Source organism: Myxocyprinus asiaticus, chromosome 46 (assembly GCF_019703515.2).
Source record: "Myxocyprinus asiaticus isolate MX2 ecotype Aquarium Trade chromosome 46, UBuf_Myxa_2, whole genome shotgun sequence".
Lineage (NCBI taxonomy): Eukaryota > Metazoa > Chordata > Actinopteri > Cypriniformes > Catostomidae > Myxocyprinus > Myxocyprinus asiaticus.
Genome location: NC_059389.1, coordinates 11,552,757 through 11,574,660, shown reverse-complemented (window position 1 = coordinate 11,574,660; position 21,904 = coordinate 11,552,757). Strand labels below are relative to the sequence as shown.

The 21,904-nt window shown below is 39.1% G+C and overlaps 1 protein-coding gene across 2 annotated transcripts in view; it reads right to left on the bottom strand.

Annotated features, from left to right (window-relative positions):
• The window catches only part of LOC127436121 (homeobox protein DBX1-B-like), a 58,455-nt gene that overhangs the window by 10,228 nt on the left and 26,323 nt on the right, over positions 1–21,904 (bottom strand). The window contains exon 1 of one of the 2 annotated variants that reach the window (XM_051690061.1): positions 13,321–13,397. The exons of the other annotated variant lie outside the window; for it this stretch is intronic. The gene's annotated coding sequence lies outside the window, so the exon portion shown is untranslated. Of the gene's footprint in view, positions 1–13,320; positions 13,398–21,904 lie in introns of those variants that run through there. 2 annotated transcript variants of the gene reach the window in all.

Genomic DNA, 21,904 nt, shown 5'->3' with positions numbered 1-21,904 from the left:
CACTGTAAAACAAAATGTAAGGTAACCTAAAAAACCTGTGGCAGCATCTAAATGAACTGGGTTCATTCAGGTCAAAAGGCATTATGCATTACGTGATGTTTGTCATGCATTCAGACCATTGTAGCACAGGGGTGCTCGGTCTTGCTACTTGAGAAATATAAATCTTTTTGCAGTTTAGTTCCAACCCTGCTCTGTGTAGCTGGTTCATGTGTGTTTGATTAAAGCTGGAATTAAACTTTGCTGGAAGGTAGATCTCCAGTAGCAGAACCCTGTCATAGAGTTTCAGGTAGAATTAATATGTTTATGTTTCCACTGGTTGAAGATGCTTCACCACTCATTTAAGTGACTTCATCAGTAATGTATTGCTTCATGTGTTATATCAGTTATATTCTTCACTTGAAACCAATATAGCTTTGACAAATAAAGGCAGTTGTTCTCAACTGGTTTTGCTTCGGGACCCAGATTTTACATTGGACATAAAGTGGCCAATCACCATAGTAAAAAAAATAAAAATGTAACCTGTAATAATGTATCCTGGTACAGATTTTCTTTTATCTTGCATAGTTTTGTTCATGGTTTTCAAGTACAAGGGCACGTGTCAAGTGACATTATTTTTGTTGTTGATGCCAACAACAAAAGATACTGGAGGCCAAAAACAAAAGATACTGGAGGAGCCCCCCCACCCAAAAAATATAAGAGCCTATTTATTCATATGAGCCCATTATATTTATCATCCCGTTTATTTCCTAATTTCAAACATCATTCAAACAGAACATATATTACACAGGAGGAAAACTTAAGTTGTCCTTAAGTCTTAGAGGTTCAGACTTTAAAGCCCTTAATGAACTTGCCCTTATATTTACAGCGCAATGACATAGTACTGTATAAGCGAAGGTAAGAGTCGACAATGGATGGCTCCTCATTACCATGGTTAGGTCAATGTAGCTAGTCTTAAATAATAATAATAATAATAATTCTAAATTATATTATTTATGAAAAAATTGTAGCCAAAACACATTTATACATTTTAACTACAACTGTCACAACTGTCTAATAGATTCAAAAGTCTAATAGATTCTACCTAATAGATTATTTAATATGAAACTATATTTTTTGTCAAAATATCAGTTACTTTTACTACTGTAAAATCATGAAAACATTTTGTAAAGGGGATGATGTTTAATGAAAAAAAAAACTTTATTTTGGTGCAGGCACAGTGTTTCTCTTTTCCTCCTCAGTGCTGTTTAGCATGTCGGCATGCCTACTGTTTGAGAGGTTTGACTTCCTCCATAGCAATTTAAACTAGAAAATTCTCACTAGAATTAAAATGGGTCACATCAGATTTAAGGTATGTGCTTTGCAATATCGAGGGAAGCTCGGTTGTTGTGAGCGTGCCAAAGCAGCAGATTCAACCCAGTCTCATGGAAATTTGTACATATTTTACGAGTTGGTTATTTTGTATGATTTCGTACGAGTTCATTCATATGAATTTGTACGATTTCATCATGTGCAAATTCCCCGATGTCTAATGCGGAAGCGCGAGTTTTGCGCACGAGGCCCTTACCCAATTATGCCCTTACTCAAACACCTTATCTAAACCTAACCGATCGGTAGAGTGTGTAAACATGATAGGATGGTGTTGTGTGTGACAGAAGCAAGTAATTGTCACATATTAGATGGAAAGATGTCCAGCGACATCATTGGCTGTAGTGAAGTCGTATGATATCATACGAATTAGCCAAATTTAGAAGTCGGATGAATCCTTATGATTTCGCCGTGAGAGTGTAGGTAGATTAGAGCAGAACAGATCATTAGCGTGACCTAATGAGAGAAGCCTTTAGCCGAATGCGAGATTATCATTAAATTTGTATAGGCAGACCTAAATTTCAATTGGGCGGCCGCCGATAAATTTTCAATGGGAGAAGCATGGTATTGTTCTTTCCTTGCTATCTGTGACCCAGTCCGAATAGACCTGCAACTCACTTTTGGGTCGTGACTTGCCAGTTGAGAAACACTGCTTAAAGGGATAGTTCACCCAAAATTTTCTTTTTTTTTCTCACCCTGTTTCATTCTAAACCTGTACAACTTGTGTCAACTTTTCCAGAATGTTAGGGACTGATGTTGTCATTCTAGTAAATATCTCCTTTCGTGTTGGTACACATAAGAAAGAAATTCATACAGGACTGGAATGATTGGGTGACTAAATGATGACAGAATTATCATTTTTTAATAAACTATCCCTTTAGGTATTAAAAGCTACACAAGCAGAGAATGAACTAGACATCACTTTGGCTGCTGTAAGAATGATACCCTATTCTTATTTCTAGAAAACACCAGGCTTTTGAACCTGTCTCCATTTTCTGGGCCAAATCCATGTCCTTGACTTTCATTTGGTTCCTACCCTGCTCAAACTCCAAAAACAGATGCAACAAGACTGCCACTCTTCCAGTGGAGAGTGTAGGGTACAGGAAAGGTGGTATTAATATCAGCATGTCAGACCTGAGATTAATCCTAATCTCCTCTCTGTGTGTTGAAGGACATGGGGTTGAAAGGCATGGGGAAGTACCAGCGGGGGTGCTCCGGCCCAGGATCTCCTGCCCAGAGAGGATAATGCCAGTGGCGAAGCCTGCTGGTCCAATGGAATCCAGCCGGAATCCCCACTGCTCTGGGCTTTCAGCACACACTTCCTGAAAAGGTGCATGATAATGGCCTCCCTCCTCTCTGGCCCAAAGAAAGCCCCAGCTAACAAGCTGTTTCTGTACTCCTAAAAGCTGTTTCTGGTGAACATCAAAGTTAATGCCACTTCTTCAGAATGTGTGGAGATGTGTGCAGGACAAATGAATGTTAATCTCCATATGGAATAATTCCTTATGGAGAAAGAGAAAATGGCAGCAACAGGGCACACATGGTTATCACTGGTATCCTGGTAGGTCAACAATGAGAAATCAAATTTAAGTCACTTTACAGAACAGGTTTGTAGAACTAACAATCACTTCAAGACAACACTAACCTGAGTTGACAATTCACCTCAAATCTTTCAGGCTTTGAATTGAGGAGATCCGATCTCTCTAAAATTCTTCCCTGCTTCTCAAGTCTTTGGATGTTCTTGTGCATCTACTCCTCTCTGTGAAGCTAAAAGCATGCCCTCAACCTCTTCTTAATCTCTCCCTCTAAATGCGGTGAATGAAGACAGAAGCTAAGAGAAGCACAATGCTTGAAAAGTGGAGGTAGAGAAAGAAAAGAAAAAAAGGCCAAAGAAGGACTTAAATTCTTCTTTTCTGAGGGACTTCATAAAGTGAACAGCCACTCTAGACTTGGTGTTATTTTCTGATGTCCACTGATGGTCAAGACTGATGGCAGCAAGGATCTATACATTGCAGCGAGACCTTTGACCTCCTATACATTCTAAAGACGCTCTTTCAAGACTGGCATGTATTCAAGCTCTTGGCAGTCCTTTTGCCAAAAATGCAGATCAAATCGACATAGAAGGCCACAAAACTGTCCAGAAAAAAATATAAAACTGTATATTTGCTACATCGTAAAACCATATGGTTGAAGTGGGCAGTATTAATGTCCCACAAGACAAATTTATTGTCTTTCCTTTCCTTAAAAAAGGAGTGCTGGAGGCCTCTCCTCAATTTTTGCACAAAAACCCATCCATGAGTAAAGAGGCCGGCTGAACACTTGGCCTGCCCAGCTGCCTTGAAGTGAATGGGTTTTCCTTTTGAGGCCATTCAATGCTTTCTGTCTCTCTGCATACAATGTAGGTGTTACTGCTTAGAGAGAGAGTGAGAGAGAGTCAGAAAAATAGTCACTTGAGAACTGAGGCTGTTCTTCATTCTCAGTCAGTCATGAAATCATTCCTTCTTCAGATGAGGAGGGGTCCCGCTCACAAAGGGCCAGAGGATTCTCAATAGCTGTCCTAACATTTTTATGGGACCCTTTCTTATCCCAGATAATAAATCTGATTTTGGATAAAACATGGATCCTCCTGTATATTCTTATATGCTAAGGACAGCCATTGACCCATTCTGCACTAATAACTTGTACGTTTGGAATGCATATTTATCAGCAAACTCAAGGACCATAATAATCATACAGTTCTTAAAGACTCTCGCACAGTCTTTTGTGCACACTTGACCTGATATTAAAGGACATGCCATCTCTTTCTCGTTTGGATTTTTATTTTAGTATTTTACTGACTTCTTTTTCCTTTTCCTTATCAGTCTCAAGTCTAGGGACAAAAGGAGCTCTTTCAGCAGTCTATAACCCTTACTGGGTCAAAGCGAAATCTAAAGACTATTAGTGGCAAAGAGAGAACAAAAGATTGGTGGGGGGAGTTGTGAAAATGGAAGCCCACCATTCTACTTCAGTCGAACGGGATGTGGAGAGTGAAACTTTCAGTTTAGATTTTGCCATATTCATGGAGGTCGAGGACTGAATGGGAGTCCGCTGGATGTCCGCAGCGGCGCAGGGGACTTTTATTTTCTGCAGCATTTTAGGGCACAGTTTGACTTGCACTTAAAAGGGTGGCATGCTGGAGACTTCGACCAGAGGTAGCAAATGGCGCAGGCATGCGAGCCTGTCTGTCTGGCAGGGGGTTACTAATCAACACCCTGGGTTCACCAGTGGGCCTGACATCAAGAGGCTGCCTCTAAGAGGCCAGAAAGTCTCTTCCCCTCCCTACTGTTGTTTTGAGTCAGTATGGAGAGACTTTTTATGCAGCTGTCTGTGATGCTGAGAGCAGGCTGTCGTTAGAGAAATATCTATGTTAGACATTTTCTTAAAAACCAACATGAATAGATTATTTTGCAAATGGTGCAGTGTTAACCACTTAATTGAAGAAGTGGCATCCACTTTGACGGTAGAATAATGTTTGAGATTGCATTACATTTAGGACATTGACAAATAGTTTGCCCTTTTGTTCATTTCCTGTAACCAGATGAAAGTGATTTACTATAAATGAAAAGTTGTCAATGTCATCTTGGGATTCCAGGCATAAAGACATCACCACTTCATAATTAGGTTTAGGCTATACTGGAAAAAAAAAAAAAAAAAAAAAAAAATCACACCATAATAGATTAAGTTATTGTTTACAAACAAACGCTCGGCGGCTGCACTCCAGAAACGAACTGCTTTCAATGGGCGCTTCGTACAAATTTAGCTGAAAATGCCCAAAAACTGGTATTTGTGGGGTTAAACAACCCTGTAAACAAGATTATCAAGACATTTGGGCTCCTTTCGATATTCATCGGGATCAATTAATCAAATATTTATTTGAAATTATTTTGAATGCATTAAGTAACTTTTACAATCAAAATTGTTATTAAGTTTGAATATTGAATAAATTCAACAGTAAAGACGCATCTTGTATGTCTGATGGTAGTTTTTATTTTGTATTTGCCACATTTCTCAGGTTTTAGAAGTGTGTTAAACGTGCACTGCAAGTATTTTTGTCTTGTTTTCTAGTAAAAGTACCTAAACATTCGTAGAACAAAATACATTTATTTGAGAAGACAAATTACCTAAGATATTTTATCTTGTTTTCAGAGAAATCAAACAGAAATTAGTCACTTACAAGAAAAACGATTTGCCATTGGGGTAAGAAAACAAATCTTGATTCAAAGGGAAAACAAGTTTATTTTTCTTACACCATTGGCAAATTGTTTTTTTCTTGGTTTAAGGATGTTTAGACATTTTAACAGAAAAATAAGGCAAAATACTCAGTAAGAAAATCCATAACCATAGACTACCACTATAAACCATAGGCATCCCTCTATAATAACATTTATTACTGGTAACAAACATTATTACATTATATAATGGTTAACAGATTATTAAAACAACAGCGCTGCTTATATCCACCATTAACTGCTACAGCTCTGAAGAACCTGTGTGACATTACTAGTTCAAAATCACACACTTACAGTATGTTTTAAACTTGATTTAAAATTTTGTTTAGATGCCTAAATCTGTTTCCCTGGCATTTGGCATAATAATTATATTTAAGTCTGAGTCTAATTATAACATTTTTGACTGATCCTAATGTTCTTTTGACTCTTTGACCTTTCTAATGACATTTGATAATATTAGACTTTTGTACCAGAGTGTCTAAAATCTCCATTAGCCAAAATGTGTTTTACTATTCCCAACAAAATCTGCCCTCAAACTATACTTGCCCTTTCAATAAATTTCTCCCTAAAATGTAGATAATTGAAATGACCCATTCTATAATATGCAGAACGATTAATAATATGCTTAAAGAAGTTTTAAAGATGTGTTAAGTCTTGTGTGTGCCATGATCCATGGGTTCATAATCATAAGGAAGTTTAAAAATACTGAGAAAGTGTAGGCAATACATTATTGTCCTAGTAAAAGATCAGAGACAAAACACAAAGCGAATAAACAACACAATACAAAAAACAAATACAGTTCTCTCCAGAGAATGATCACGTGCATCTTTTACTTCTCAGTTTGAGAGCCGTGTCGTGTTCACCATACTTTCTCTAACATTATAACACACGCTCAAGCTGCCTTCCTTTCAGTCAGGGCCCCAAATCAGATTTCTCAAGGGTTGTCGTCACACACACACCCACACACAGAGAAATAAAAAGCAAAGAGGAACTTGCAGCTATTCCCAAGCAATGCCTGCTCTCCGCATATTAGCCCCTGTTGAAAAGGGGTCTCGGCAAATGAAAGCATTCACTGGTCATTTATCTCCCATTGGCTGGTACTGGTTTGCCAAAATGTGCCATATCTGTAACACTTGAGGAAGTCCAAAGGTTAGGCAAGAGTGAAAGCAGACACTTGATGCACTCAGTGTCTTGGTGGTTATGGTGTTTGCTCCTTCTTTGTGGCTTCCCAGCAGGAAGCCTGTTGTCCAGTCACATTCACGTGCTGTCGCCACACACTGGAGCCCTTCACCTGTTAGGGAACCACCACCAGTCTTTTAACACCAGAATATCTCCCTTTGTGCTTTGCCTGCTCTGACCCTTTCACTAAACAGACTGTAATTTCATCCATTTTTCATGGCTATAGTTCCCATGAATGCTTTACATTTCGATGTCTAAACATCAACAATGAGGGAATTTCATGAACCGTATTGGCTAGATACTGCTGCTCACAGCTTTAAAAAAAAAAAAAAAAAAAAAATCGGACAGCTCTAAAAAGAAACACTTTTTCAGTCTAAAAGCAAATAGTGATTATTATCAACCTTAGAAGTGTCTAGGGAGGGTTAGCCGACTCTTTTTATTTCTCGCAACTCTACGATAAAATGGAACATTGAAATGAGATATTAAGATGCATTTACATGCATGATTTTACACCGATTATGCTTAATAAGCCGATGTTTTAAGCATAAACCAATCTGCACATCTAGATTTTTGCCCATTACGGCTATTTCGGGTTGCATGTCAACACCTTAACTGGAGTTCTTACCAGCTTATCCAATGTGTGCAAGGATTGTGGGCATGCCTGTTTACGTTTTGACATTAAAAGCAGATAATAATCCAATGATTTCAAGTCTAATATATAAATGCAGATTTCTTGCATTGTCAGATTTTTTTATTAAAGGGATAGTTGATGAAAATTCTCTCATCGTTTTCTCACCCTCATGCCATCCCAGATGTATATGACTTTCTTTCTTCTGCTGAACATAAAGATTTCTTGAAGAATATTTCAGCTTTGTAGGTCCATACAAAACAAGTGAATGGTGACCAGACCTTTGAAGCTCGAAAAAGCACACAAAAGGCAGTATAAAAGTCATCCATACGACTACATTCGTTAAATCTATATCTTCAGAAGTGATATGATAGGTGTGGGTGAGAAACAGATCAATATTTAAGTCCTTTTTTTTATTACTATTAATTCACCTCCCTGCCCAGTAGGTGGTGATATGCACAAAAATGGGAAACACCAAAAACAAAACAAAAAGAGTGAGAAAGTGAAAGATTGATAGTGGAGATTGATGGTAAAAAAGGACTTAAATATTGATGTTTCTCACCTTCAAATATCACATTGCTTCTGAAGATATGGATTTAACCACTGGAGTCTTATGGATTACTTTTATGCTGCCTTTACGTGCCTTTGAAGTTTCAAAGTTTTGGTCAACATTCACTTGCATTGTGCAGACCTACAGAGCTGAAATATTCTTCTAAAAATCTTTGTGTTCAGCAGAAGAAAGTCATGCACATCTGGGATGGCATGAACTATTCCTTTAAGCTGATATTTGATAGTTATCAGCGTACTGGTGTGCATGTAAATGAACGGCATCTTTTCAGTATCTTTATCACTCAACAAGTATTTCCACATCAAACTGCTCCATGTCATGCATTCTACTCTTCGGATTATGTTCAAGACAAAAAATATGTTATCTGTTATAGTTTTCAGAAGGTTTCAGTCGAGCAGTACTTTTATCATCTTCAAGATAATTACTTTTATCCTTAGGAGGCTGTAAGTCTTTGTTAACTACTTCTTGTATGAGAGCTGATCTGGGCATCAAGTGCCCGAATCTGATGGATGGGACACCCTTCACAAAAGTGTTTCCAGCGGTACAGACAGACGGCATTACCTCCCTCCTAACGGTATGCTTTTGCATTTGAATGCATCGGCGAGTTCCTTCTGTGGCAGAGGGCCGCGCCACTAACATCTCTAATCCCTAAAATATTGTCAGACACCATGAATGCGTGCAATCCAGGCATATGTGTAATTATTCTGTAATTCCCCCACAAATGTGATTTCTCTTGTATGAGTTACATCGACACCCCCCACTCTTTTGTCATCCAAATAATTGTTTCTCTTTTTTGGATAACTCTGGGAAGGGAAAGGGAGGCTCAGTAGATAGAGCGACATGAACAAGTCTAATATGAGTGTGCAATTTACATACTGATGGTTTCTTCCATCTCTAGATTTGAACAAAGGGGGCAGTTTGAAAAGATAAGTGAAGATGACGATGGATTCAGGGGCGTTGTTTCAAAGAGAACAGTATTCTTGGAGCCAAGTCACGTAGAAAGTGTTGACTACAATACTTTTGGGCCGCTTTTAGATTGTTATTTTGAAATAAACAGTGCCACAAATCTTCAAATAGTAAGGGAGATTAATATTAAACAGTAACTCTGCTCTGGTAGCAAAAGCGGAGATAATCTAAATAAGTCGAATATGTACTAGGATTTACAAGGAATGTTGAAATATTAAGAAACCATAATAATAATAATAATAACAATAAAAACATAAAAACTGGATGTGCATAGTGTCTAAAACAGTGTAAAATATATTTAAATTCTTAAAGTCCCTTATAATATATAAATAATTAAAAGTCATACAGTTTCGGCATATCAGAACACCTATGGAAAAGAAGAATCATAGAGATCTCTTCAATATCTCAGTTGTTTCACCTAGGCAGCAATTGAATTAATTCTGAGATTAAATGAATGAAGAATTTTGTTCATATTTTCTCCTAAGATCTCAGAGTTGCCACAAACTGTGCTTAGATTTGTCAAGAGTCTGCAATCAAAAGTCAGTGTTATCAATGTGAACAAATTTTCTCAAATTCTTTCGACCAAATTATCATGGCTACACTATGAGATTCTACATTATAATTTAGCCCTATAGACATTTTAGGAGAAAAATCTTAAAGTTGATACTTAAACATAACTGGAGACTTGAAAATGAAAGAGCAACCTGTGAGAAATACATTTTCCTCTGGGCAATTTCAGAGACTGTTGTCGTTTACGGTTCTGAGGTCTGCTAATTAATTCTGCAACAGTTGTCACATTTTTGAAAAGGCTGGAAAGTTTCCTTTAGAAATGAAACACTATTTAAATCACAGAAACTGAAATGAGAAAAGACCCAGACACCCAAAGAACCGTCACCCTATCCTCACCACAACAATCTAAGATGATACGCATCCACACTGGAGTGCTTTCCAAAAGAAAAAACTGTTAATTACCAACAAGGGTGGTTTGAAGGGGGACTTTGAAGATGCTGTATTCTTCTCCCTTTCAGTTCCTCATATTGGAAATAATGAGAGTGGATGACATAGGCCGTGGAGGGGTCTCGCCAGTTTTAATTTGAAAACCTCTCCAAGTCATTGTATCTATTAAGACCTTACACTGGCAGCGCCAAACAAGCTGAACTTAAAGTGCAACTTCACACTTCTCTCTGGCTTCTTTCGGCATTCAAGAAAGGAATCCCAAATAAGCTGAGCCTGCTTGTGATTCTCTGCCTTAATTAAGACACTTGTGCCCAACTATAGGGCTTTCTTTCCCATAGTGCTGCTCACGAGTGTGTGCAAAATGAGAATGAAAGGAGCGAGAAACCACAGAAGAAGTGTTTGGAGAGAAAAACATAGAGATTAATTAATGGACAACTTAACTTGAATTAGGTGGGGGGGAGGGGGGGTATTTGCGATCATTAACTCATCCCAGCAGATGGGATGAAGCATCAGTAAAAAGAATTCCTTAACAAACAATTCATTTTGCATTAAAAAGAAAAATAGTTTTACTTTGAGACAGACAACCACAACACAATTTTCTCTGTGAAATGTCTTTTGAGTTCCTCCAATTGGGTCTCACGAAAAGTGTATAATAGAAAGAGATGGCGGAATCATAAGAAATCATACGAGTAAAAATAAACAATCCAACGAACAATGTTATTGCAATTTTCCCTAAGTTTAACCCCTGACCCAAAGCTAACCATAAAGTTTAAACTTGTAATAATGAGTTGTCATGAGACTCTGTTGGATTCCTCTCCTCCCTGCCATTTGGCATAATAATTGTATCTACTGTGAGTATGAACATACAATGTATGACTGATCTGCCTCCTAATGTTCGTTTTACTCAAAGGGTGATATAAGCCAAAAGTTTTGGTGCCAAAAAGTGTATCTCGATTTTTAACCATTAGCCAAAATGGTTTTTCAGTCTTTTTTCTATTATTTATAATACTTTCAATATTTGCCACTATAAATGTTCATATTTAACTTGGACTCGACTGGCCCCTAAGGAAATAATTTACCTGTCCTATGATATGCATATAGATTTTCTTCTTATTTTGTTCCAGTTAGTTAGTGAGTTAGTTAATTAGTTAGTTCATTTTCAAGGATTAAACAGGTTCCCATATAAAAGGTAACAGCTTGCACTGCATAAATCCCATTCCCAGAGGCCTACTGTTTTATGAATACATTTACTTCTTATTCTCTCTTTTTCCTCACCTCCCTCTTCACTCTCTCTCTCTTTCCCTTTAATGTTTTCCTTGATCTAAGCTTATAGTTTCTCAGAGCTGGGAAGACACATGAGGTCAAGGCATGCCACAAAAGGCATGAAAGCTGCTCTCTCATATTTCTTTGAGACATTTTTCTAATCTTCTACGTCAACCCTGAGTGACTCACTGATAAGTCAGATTATAAACAGTGGCATTAAAGGACAGAGATCCTGTGATCTTGAGGGGATTTGGCCACTTCTTGGGGTGTCCAGGTTCATGATGTCACTCTTCAGGCTGTCACTCATTATACACCATACATGGCCATTGTGGCACTCTGTGTCATTTAGTGATGGATCATGTTGGAAGTGCATTCATGAGCAGATTTTGCACGCTGCGGTAGAGAGATTTCATTAAGGTGTGCACGTGTGTGTCCAATTAAAGAAATATGCCACTTGATGCCATTTCAAAATCACTGTAACACAGTCTTAGGTGGCTTATTACTTATTTAAAATGGCAGCAACAGCAATATGATGAAAGACATCAATGTTTAAAAAAAATTATTTAGCACGGAAGTATTTGCAAATCTGCATTGTTTTCGTTTAACCTTAGATCATTATTTAGATTCTGCGTCGATGGACAACTGTGTGCATCCTGCATTAGAAAGTAGCTAGTGTTCAAATAATGGCCAGATTAGCTTGGTCACAGTCCAACATCTAAACACTGAGCACATCAAGACCATGTTTAAGCAGAGTCTATTCCCTGTCAAAAGACAATGTCAATCAAACCCACTTAAAAATTATTTTGAATATCTTTACACCATTCCTTAAACAGGTAGATGTCATGCAAGCAAGAGACAAAGTATCCAGCTGAGAGACATTAAAATTGTTTAAATCTTCCAACTGGACAGATCCAATAAAGCTGTTAGTCATATGCAGGCCCAGAAAGAATCTGCTGACTTCTTTGCATTTTCCTTTCTAAATTTTGGGGGAATTCTGTGTGTTGGATTTAAAAAATTGGTAGAATGCGAGCAGAGAGCACCTCGCTCATTGGTAAGGCATGATCAAATTAGCTAAAATATTCAATAATTGAACATGCAAAGGGGCCAAGGATGTGCAGAACTTTGTGAATGACAGGCATTCCAATTTTGTAGAGGTCTGCAGAGATTTTTTTACAGTTTTGCAGGCGCAAGTTATATGTGGGCCTGGTCATATGGCAACTAGTTGTGCTGTGTTTTATAAATCAAATCACTATTAATTGCCTTTAGTCTTTTACACTAAAGGACTTCACATTTGAGATTTCATACATTTTGGGACTAAGTAGATTGTTTAAGTCTGTCCACAATAAATATGTGGCACTTTTTCAAAAAGCCCAAGACTAGAGAGAGTTGAAGACAAAGATTTGTGTCCCTGGAGCCAAATCTGGATGCCAACAACATTCTTTGATTTCAAAGTGATCTCATTCCACATTATTAGTCTACAAATGGGCTGTTTTACAGCAAAATAACCCAAATATCTTTCTGGATAGATCGATCAGCAAAACGTAATGGTTAAAAAAAATAAATAAAAAAAAAACATTTATTTAACGGTTGTTTTTTTTTAAAATAAGATTTTATGTGATTTCTTTGTCTTGCTCTTTGGCATGACATGCCTCGAGTCCATTCATGTGATCTATAAAAGTACGTTTGTCGGCATCTGCATTGTCTTGTTAGCTTAAAACCCTTTGACATTGGAGGTAATATTTAACATGTCTTTAAAGTAGTTAAAGATCTCATACAACAGCCCAGCATGTTCTTCACAGTCTTGTCTCATTGACAAGAGAACAACAATCCACAGGAAGTAAACACGACAGTCAAGATGAACAGATTTCTCTTCTTCATCAAGGATGGAGACAGACAATCCCTCATTGTACAGCTTCTTATATATATATATATATGTCTAGGAGCTAATTGAATATAAAATGAGAAACTTACTCAAGACAGAAGCATAATACTTAAGTGTGGTGATGAGAACCAATGGCATCTATCCTGCAAGAGCCAATGCAATTTTAGATATTTTATTTACAATGACGTCACTTGGGTTTTTACATTTTCAGAGAGCTTTCGCTACTTGGTTTAATGCGCTGTACCTGCATATTTGCAGGCAAGATGGATAGATTGCTCTTCAGTGTGCAGGCTCTGGGTTGATGCATCCTCGCCCTTTGTGCATGTGCAGAGAGGGGTGGACCCGTCGGGCTTTGATTCTCAAACAGACTCCCTTTTCAGATACTTCCCCCAAGCCTGGCTGTGAGCTCCTCTGCTCACATCCTCGGAAAATTCAGGAGGAGAAAAAGTTTATGGAGGCAAGCAGTAGTTTATTCACCAGTCCGCCAAGGCCTTTCAGAGCCCTAAGAGTGAGAGTCTATAAGGAGGCAATCAAGCATGTGCTGGGAATAAGCTCAGTTGCCTTTCTACCTGTGACGGCCCCCCTCAAGTGCGGCTAAGAGACTCATTGAATGGTGGGAAGAACAATGGATGAGAGGAACAAACAATTCAGAGAAGTCTATCATTTTGTATGCTGTTATCTTAGGCACTGAATAAAAGCAGACTCCCCCTCTTTCTGCCTGATAGTCAGCACTATTTTGAGGGAGCAGTAGCACTCCTCAGGTCCCTTTCAGAAACTCTCAACAGGTTCACAAGGGCAAGAAGGGTAGTATATTAAAAAAACTGAGGTAGTAACTTCACTTGACTGGAGCCACGGAGACTGAAGTGAGCAGCCAGAGCTGCCAAAAACAGAGCCTTTGTTTGGGTTTTCCAGAGTGTATAACAAAATACAAATAAATCAAGCAACTAGATTTGTGTTCAATGATACAGCAACATTGGCTCAACCAATGGTGTGCATTTAGGGCAGGGTTATCTGTTTGTTTAACCAATGGCAGAGGAGAGTATTCAGGAAACCTGTTTGAAAACAGACGTAATTTTTGCAATTCTAGAAATTACACACTTCACAGTATTAAGTATTTTTCAACCTCACAGATTGATATTAAGATTTTTGCAAAATTATTTTCCCATGCCATTTTCCTGGTGAAATGAACATTAGAGGTGCTAAAACAACAAATTCGATAGTCAGAATTGAGTGAGCTGCGTTGCTGTCTACATAGGGAGCTGTCATCTATGGCAGCATCCTTACTGAAATGATGCCTCATAAGAGACGAATTTCAAATGCTCTACATAGGCAGTTCTGCGCATCATTCAAATAGCGCTCGTCACACACATCGCACACAAGACTCATCCTGATTTCAATACAGGTGACGCGAGAGGAAAAATGCGATACTCTACTGAGCATAAAATGTCCACACACATTTTGGGTAAAATAGTCAGTTTTCTATGATATTAACTCATTTTTTACAATACTTTTCAGTATTTAATGGATTATAAGTATATTTATCACCCAAATTTCTCTAGGTTTGTCTGCCATCTTGGATTAATTTTTCCACCGAGTTCATCAAGGTGCATTCTGGGATAGCCTACCTGGGGAAGGATACATGCAGTGATAACTTAAAATTTGTTCAAATCTAGGTATCTTAGGAGGCAGCATAATTATAATTAAGATACCTACTTTTTGGAACAGTCTTCGCATCAGGAGCAAGCCTATGATGTCTTAAAATGCTGCTTCCGAAGGAAGCTTAGTAGGTTTTGGAACAGACACAATGATTCCCCTTTACACAACTCACAAGTAAAATGGTACTTACTTTCCACCCTGTTCCTCACGCAATGCTATCTTATGACATCAAAACACTTTTACTATAGCACTTGAATTGTAAGGTGATATTTTAACATTTGCTTTATACAATCAACTACATTTACAAACTTTTCGAGTGTGATCAAGTTGCACGGTGGCTCAACTGATAGAGCTTTTCAACTTGCGTTGCAAAGGAGTTGGGAAAGAGTCCTTGAGGGCATGCAGGTCGACACGTGAGGCGAAAGTGTAATAGAAGCACCACAAACTGACATAGTTGCTTCAGCAATAGCGTTTTTCATGTTACCAACATGGACCAGATTTTTATGACACTGTCGGTTAAGTTTAGGTAAAAAGTTTAGGGTAAGGTGGTAGGTTTAGTTTTAAAACTCGATAGAGCATTAATCTGTTTTGGTGAAAAATAGCTTGTTTTTAGCACCACTCAGTGGACATTTCACCTCGAAAAATATCTGTAAGGAACCATGTAAAATCATTTGCAAAAATTTCACCACAGTCATGTAATTTTCATGAGATTAGGCTGATGATTTTAAGTAAATCATATTTTTTCTTTTTTGTACAACTTTTAAGAAATAGGAATTATGGTTCAGTTTTAAGGATTTTCCTTTTGCAGAAACATCACTGTCAAAAACCATTGTAGTTGCAGTCGAAGAAAATCACATCTCAATCGTTCTCCCTTACATCCTCATTTCTCTTCCTTTCGTCATCTTTTTAAAGTAAAAACCCCCTCATGTCTAAGTAATGCCATCCAAGACCGTAAGCTCTTTTTATCTTGTGTGAGGAGTCGTAAAGCAGGGCTTCCTGGCCACCAGTGCACTGCCTCACAGATGCACTGGCCCCTGCCTGTGGGAAAAGGGGAACCATGACTTATCTGAACATATGGTTTCCCAATTCAAGTCAAAATGTCTGAGCCCTGTTGCATCTGGTGCCATTTTAGTTGGTTAAAAATGCCACACAGGACTGTGACGAAAGGGGAAGAAACAGAGGAAAATACAGTTATTACACACCCATGGGCTCATTTTTTCAGCTCATTAGCCACTGGCCTCCGTGACCAATTAGGCTTTGTCACCATTGCCGGGGTCATTATGCTCACATCTTCTTGCATGCTCATTCAGCTCTCTTTAGGGAGAAAATAAAAGATGCAGATAGAAAGCTCATTGATAGAGGCAGGAAAAGGCAAACCCTTATAAATTGATTGAAAATTAAAGAGAGAGTCACAGTGAGATCATTTTGCTGCCAGTGCTGTCTTTAACGGTTGGGTCTTCATGAGTATGTACGTGTGGAATTTACAGACAATCCCTAAATGTCTCCTAATTGATGCCTAACCATTGGGTCACTTTTATTTTTTATTATTTACATATTTTTGTCAGGTGCACAATTGACTGCATTAAAACATTGCTCAATTAATTGGAATTTTGTGACAGTGCCCGTATCTACCTCTTTAATTTGTTTGATGCTTTGATTTGGCAACTGCCTAAATTCAGACGTGCATACATTCTCCCCTTCTCTTTGTTTTTTTACAAAGTGGTGGAAACGTTTTAGCAGTTTTAATCTTGTATCACCAATGAAACAAAGTAACTTTAACTATAAGCAAATAATAAACGTCTAATGGCTTACCTGAAGTCATAAGTTAATCTCTACTTAAAAACTCTCAGCGAGCGAAGTAAGGCAAAAGCCAGTTGAAAGATTGGTAAGTGTGTTACCTCCCCTGTGCAGGTCAGTTTCTGGCCAGTATGTGTAAATGGGGTCCATGGGGAGAGGGTAGACCCGATGTCAATCAAAGAGTTAGCCAGTACAAAAGACCATAATTGGCGTGGGTCCACCTCATCCCTGCATCCAAGAGGACTGTTGGCACCATGGAGCCTCACGAACCCCCCACCACCCCCAGACTGACCACAGGCCATTTATCAGAGATGGGGGGCAGCTTGGCAGCCCCTACACACACACTCCCCTCTGAAAGCAGTGCACACACTCTCAAACAAACACACACACATGCATACGACCAAAACAAATATGTTGGGGACCGTGGCAGACACACCATGTAACAACAAATTTACAACAGCACCATGGAGATGGCTGGGTCAATATGATGACTAATGGTGTAACACTGCGTAGATAACAGAAAAGTGTGAAATAACCAGATTGCATGTTTAGATTTAGAGATCGGAGCATCATCGGAAGGCAAGAGAGATCATTCTGTTGGCAAATGGGGCTAAAGTAACTTATCAATTAAATTAAAGAAAATATAATGAAAATAAACATGGAAGATCATGAAAGATCATGCAGCAAAAAATAGATGGGGTTTTGATGCATAACATGTCTATAAGCTACAATTTTAGGTAAAAATGTATGAGTAAATTTATATTTTTAAGTACAACGATTCCATATAATCTCTCAATTAAAATAAGGTTATTTAAACTGCATGAAAAATTCTACAAGAATGATCAAAATACTGTTTAAAATAGTTTTAGATGGAGTATACAGGTGCATCTCAATAAATTAGAATGTCGTGGAAAAGTTCATTTATTTCAGTAATTCAACTCAAATTGTCAAACTCGTGTATTAAATAAATTCAGTGCACACAGACTGAAGTAGTTTAAGTCTTTGGTTCTTTTAATTGTGATGATTTTGGCTCACATTTAACAAAAACCCACCAATTCACTATCTCAAAAAATTAGAATACATCATAAGACCAATAAAAAAAACATTTTTAGTGAATTGTTGGCCTTCTGGAAAGTATGTTCATTTACTGTATATGTACTCAATACTTGGTAGGGGCTCCTTTTGCTTTAATTACTGCCTCAATTCGGCGTGGCATGGAGGTGATCAGTTTGTGGCACTGCTGAGGTGGTATGGAAGCCCAGGTTTCTTTGACAGTGGCCTTCAGCTCATCTGCATTTTTTGGTCTCTCGTTTCTCATTTTCCTCTTGACAATATCCCATAGATTCTCTATGGGGTTCCGGTCTGGTGAGTTTGCTGGCCAGTCAAGCACACCAACACCATGGTCATTTAACCAACTTTTGGTGCTTTTGGCAGTGTGGGCAGGTGCCAAATCCTGCTGGAAAATGAAATCAGCATCTTTAAAAAGCTAGTCAGCAGAAGGAAGCATGAAGTGCTCCAAAATTTCTTGGTAAATGGGTGCAGTGACTTTGGTTTTCAAAAAACATAATGGACCAACACCAGCAGAAGACATTGCACCCCAAATCATCACAGACTGTGGAAACTTAACACTGGACTTCAAGCAACTTGGGCTATGAGCTTCTCCACCCTTCCTCCAGACTCTAGGACCTTGGTTTCCAAATGAAATACAAAACTTGCTCTCATCTGAAAAGAGGACTTTGGACCACTGGGCAACAGTCCAGTTCTTCTTCTCCTTAGCCCAGGTAAGATGCCTCTGACGTTGTCTGTGGTTCAGGAGTGGCTTAACAAGAGGAATATACGACAACTGTAGCCAAATTCCTTGACACGTCTGTGTGTGGTGGCTCTTGATGCCTTGACCCCAGCCTCAGTCCATTCCTTGTGAAGTTCACCCAAATTCTTGAATCGATTTTGCTTGACAATCCTCATAAGGCTGCGGTTCTCTCGGTTGGTTGTGCATCTTTTTCTTCCACACTTTTTCCTTCCACTCAACTTTCTGTTAACATGCTTGGATACAGCACTCTGTGAACAGCCAGCTTCTTTGGCAATGAATGTTTGTGGCTAACCCTCCTTGTGAAGGGTGTCAATGATTGTCTTCTGGACAACTGTCAGATCAGCAGTCTTCCCCATGATTGTGTAGCCTAGTGAACCAAACTGAGAAACCATTTTGAAGGCTCAGGAAACCTTTGCAGGTGTTTTGAGTTGATTAGCTGATTGGCATTTCACCATATTCTAATTTTTTGAGATAGTGAATTGGTGGGTTTTTGTTAAATGTGAGCCAAAATCATCACAATTAAAAGAACCAAAGACTTAAACTACTTCAGTCTGTGTGCACTGAATTTATTTAATACACGAGTTTGACAATTTGAGTTGAATTACTGAAATAAATGAACTTTTCCACGACATTCTAATTTATTGAGATGCACCTGTATATAGCACATCACAGACAGACAGACAGACAGACAGATAGATAGATAGATAGATAGGACTCACTGAGCACTTTATTAGGAGCACCTGTACACCTAATTATTCATGCGATTATCTAATCAGCCAATCGTGTGGCAGCACTGCAGTGTATAAAATCAAGCAGATACAGGTCAGGAGCTTCAGATAATGTTCACATCAACCATCAGAATGGAGAGAAAATGTGAGCTCAATGATTTCGACCGTGGCATGATTGTTGGTGCCAGATGGACTGGTTTCAGTATTTCTGTAACTGCTGATCTCCTGGTATTTTCATGCACAAAGGTCTCTAGAGTTCACCCAGAATGGTGCCAAAAACAAATAACATCCCGTAAGTGGTAGATCTAAGGACAGAAATGCCTTGTTGAAGAGAGAGTTCGATAAAGAATGGCCAGACTGGTTCGAGCTGACAGAAAGGCTACGGTAACTCAGATATCATCTCTGTACAATTGTAGTGAGCAGAATAGCATCTCAGAATGCACAGCACGTCAAACCTTGAGGCGAATGGGCTACAACAGCAGAAGACCATGTCGGGTTCCACTTCTGCCAGCCAAGAACAGAATGCTGAGGCTGCAGTGGGCACAGGCTTACCAAAACTGGATAGTTTAAGACTGGAGAAACATAGCCTGGTCTGATAAATCTTGATTTTTGCCGAGGTACACAGATGGTAGGGTCAGAATTTGGCACCAACAGCATGAATCCATGGACCCAACCTGCCTTGTGTCAACAGTCAAGGCTGGTGGCAGTGGTGTAATGGTGTGAGGAATCTTTTCTTGACACACATTGGGCACGTTAATACCAATCAATCATAGCTTGAATTCTACAGCCTATTTGAGTATTGTTGCTGATCATGTGCATCCCTTCATGGCCACAATTTACCCATCTTCTAATGGATACTTCCAGCATGATAAAGCACCATGTCACAAAGCAAAATTCATCCCAAACTGGTTTCATGAACATGACTCGGAGTTCACTGTTCTTCAGTGGCCTTTCCTGTCACTGGATCTGCATCCAATAAAACACCTTTGGGATGTGGTAGAACGGGTGATTTGCAGCATGAATGTGCAGCTGACAAATCTGCAGAAGCTGTGTGATGCAATCATGTCAACATGGACCAGAATCTCAAAGGAAAGTTTCCAACATCTTATGGATCCATGCCATGAAGAATTGAGGCTGTTTTGAGAGCATAGGGAGGCCCTACCCAGTATTAGTATTGTGGTCCTAATAAAGTGCTCAGGAGTGTAGATATTTTTTATGCCAGATTCCAGTACTTCTCAGCAGGCTGTGTGTTTGCTCTCTCTTTAAATGAATAGGAAACCAGGCTGCTAACAGCAGGCTGAACAGTAGGCTAATTCCCTGTGTTTAATACAAAAGGACCAATTATATGGTAATCAGCACATCTCAGCACCACTTCAGCTCTCCATCCTTCACTGGCAGCACAAGAGTTAGTCATGCTTCCTTTTGGGCCACTGACTTACCAAGTCTGTAGTTAAAGAGCTCTTGTGGGCCAATTTATCATTCAAAGTCTGCTGTGGAGTTCTAAAATTAATTGATTGAGAATTTGTTGAAAATTAGTAAAATAAGCCACTCTTAAAAATGTATTTCATTGCATTTGAAAACTAAATGACCAAGTTGCATTTATTTGAAAGAAAGTCAGCAAACACACATTTCAAGACAAATGATTTACAAAAAGAATTGTTTTCGGTTTTAACTTTTTAAAATATTAAGATTAAAATACTGTTCAAAATAAAGACAAGAAGTATTTGGACACATTCTGGTTTGCCAAACATAGTGGAACATGTCCATAGTTAATGTGATGAACTACACCTGTGGTAACTCTGCTAGGACACTTGTGTAAACGTGAGTGGCATTATACATCCACATAAAAATGACTGTTGGACCAGTTTGTTGCATTAAACTGCAAAAATGTCTAAAGTGAAGTTATTCACATTTTTCATTTTTAATTGTGGCTTAAAGGGATAGTTCACACAAAAATGATGTGTATTGTCACAGTTCTGGTAAGCCCGCAGGTTTGTTTCGTCATTTTCTCTCCCTCATGTTTCGCAGGAGCGCTCAACTGGCATGATCGGCGTTTCCATGGGAATGTTCATTGTTCTCAGGGCAGCGCCGATCATGCCACTCCGCAGGAGGTTTCCTCACCAGCCCCCGCGACGCCTGTGTATTCTTGACATTTTGAAGCCCGCATTCCGTATCCTACCCCGTATTCAGGTGAGGCTGCAGCGCATTCATCTCACAGTGTACCCTGTTCTTTACGTTGTAACCCTCCACGTTCGCCTCGGACACCATAAGAGTGGCTTGTGTCATTACACTCCTCACCGGTAGGGCTGGTGGATTGGGCACTGCTATGTGGGACAACCAACTTCCCTGCTGCGCTTCATATCAGACATTTATTTCGAAACTCTGCTGAGTGTTTGATCGCTCGGCTCAAGGTTGGGAGGTGGTGAGGATTTTGTCTGGACCCTCCCAAGGATATCGACGTGTTGTGGATTACACGATCGAGTTTCGCACTCTTGCTGCTGCTTGTGAATGGAGTGATCACACTATGAGAGATCGCTTTCTGCACAGGCTTTCTGATAACATTTTGGATGTGATTTATTCATTGGATTTACCTCCACGCTTCGATTATTTGGTGGATTTGGCTATTAAAGTCGATAAACGCCTCGCTCTACGTCACCATCACCACAGACGCCGCTTTCCACCTGCTATGGCGGTAGATCATCCTGCCCGCTCTGCCTCGCCAGCCTACTCACTTGACCATCGACCTGATCATGAACCATGCAAGTCGCCAGGACTCAAATCTCCTGTAGTTACACCTTTTGGATTGGTCAACGCCCCCGCCATCTTCCAGGGGATCA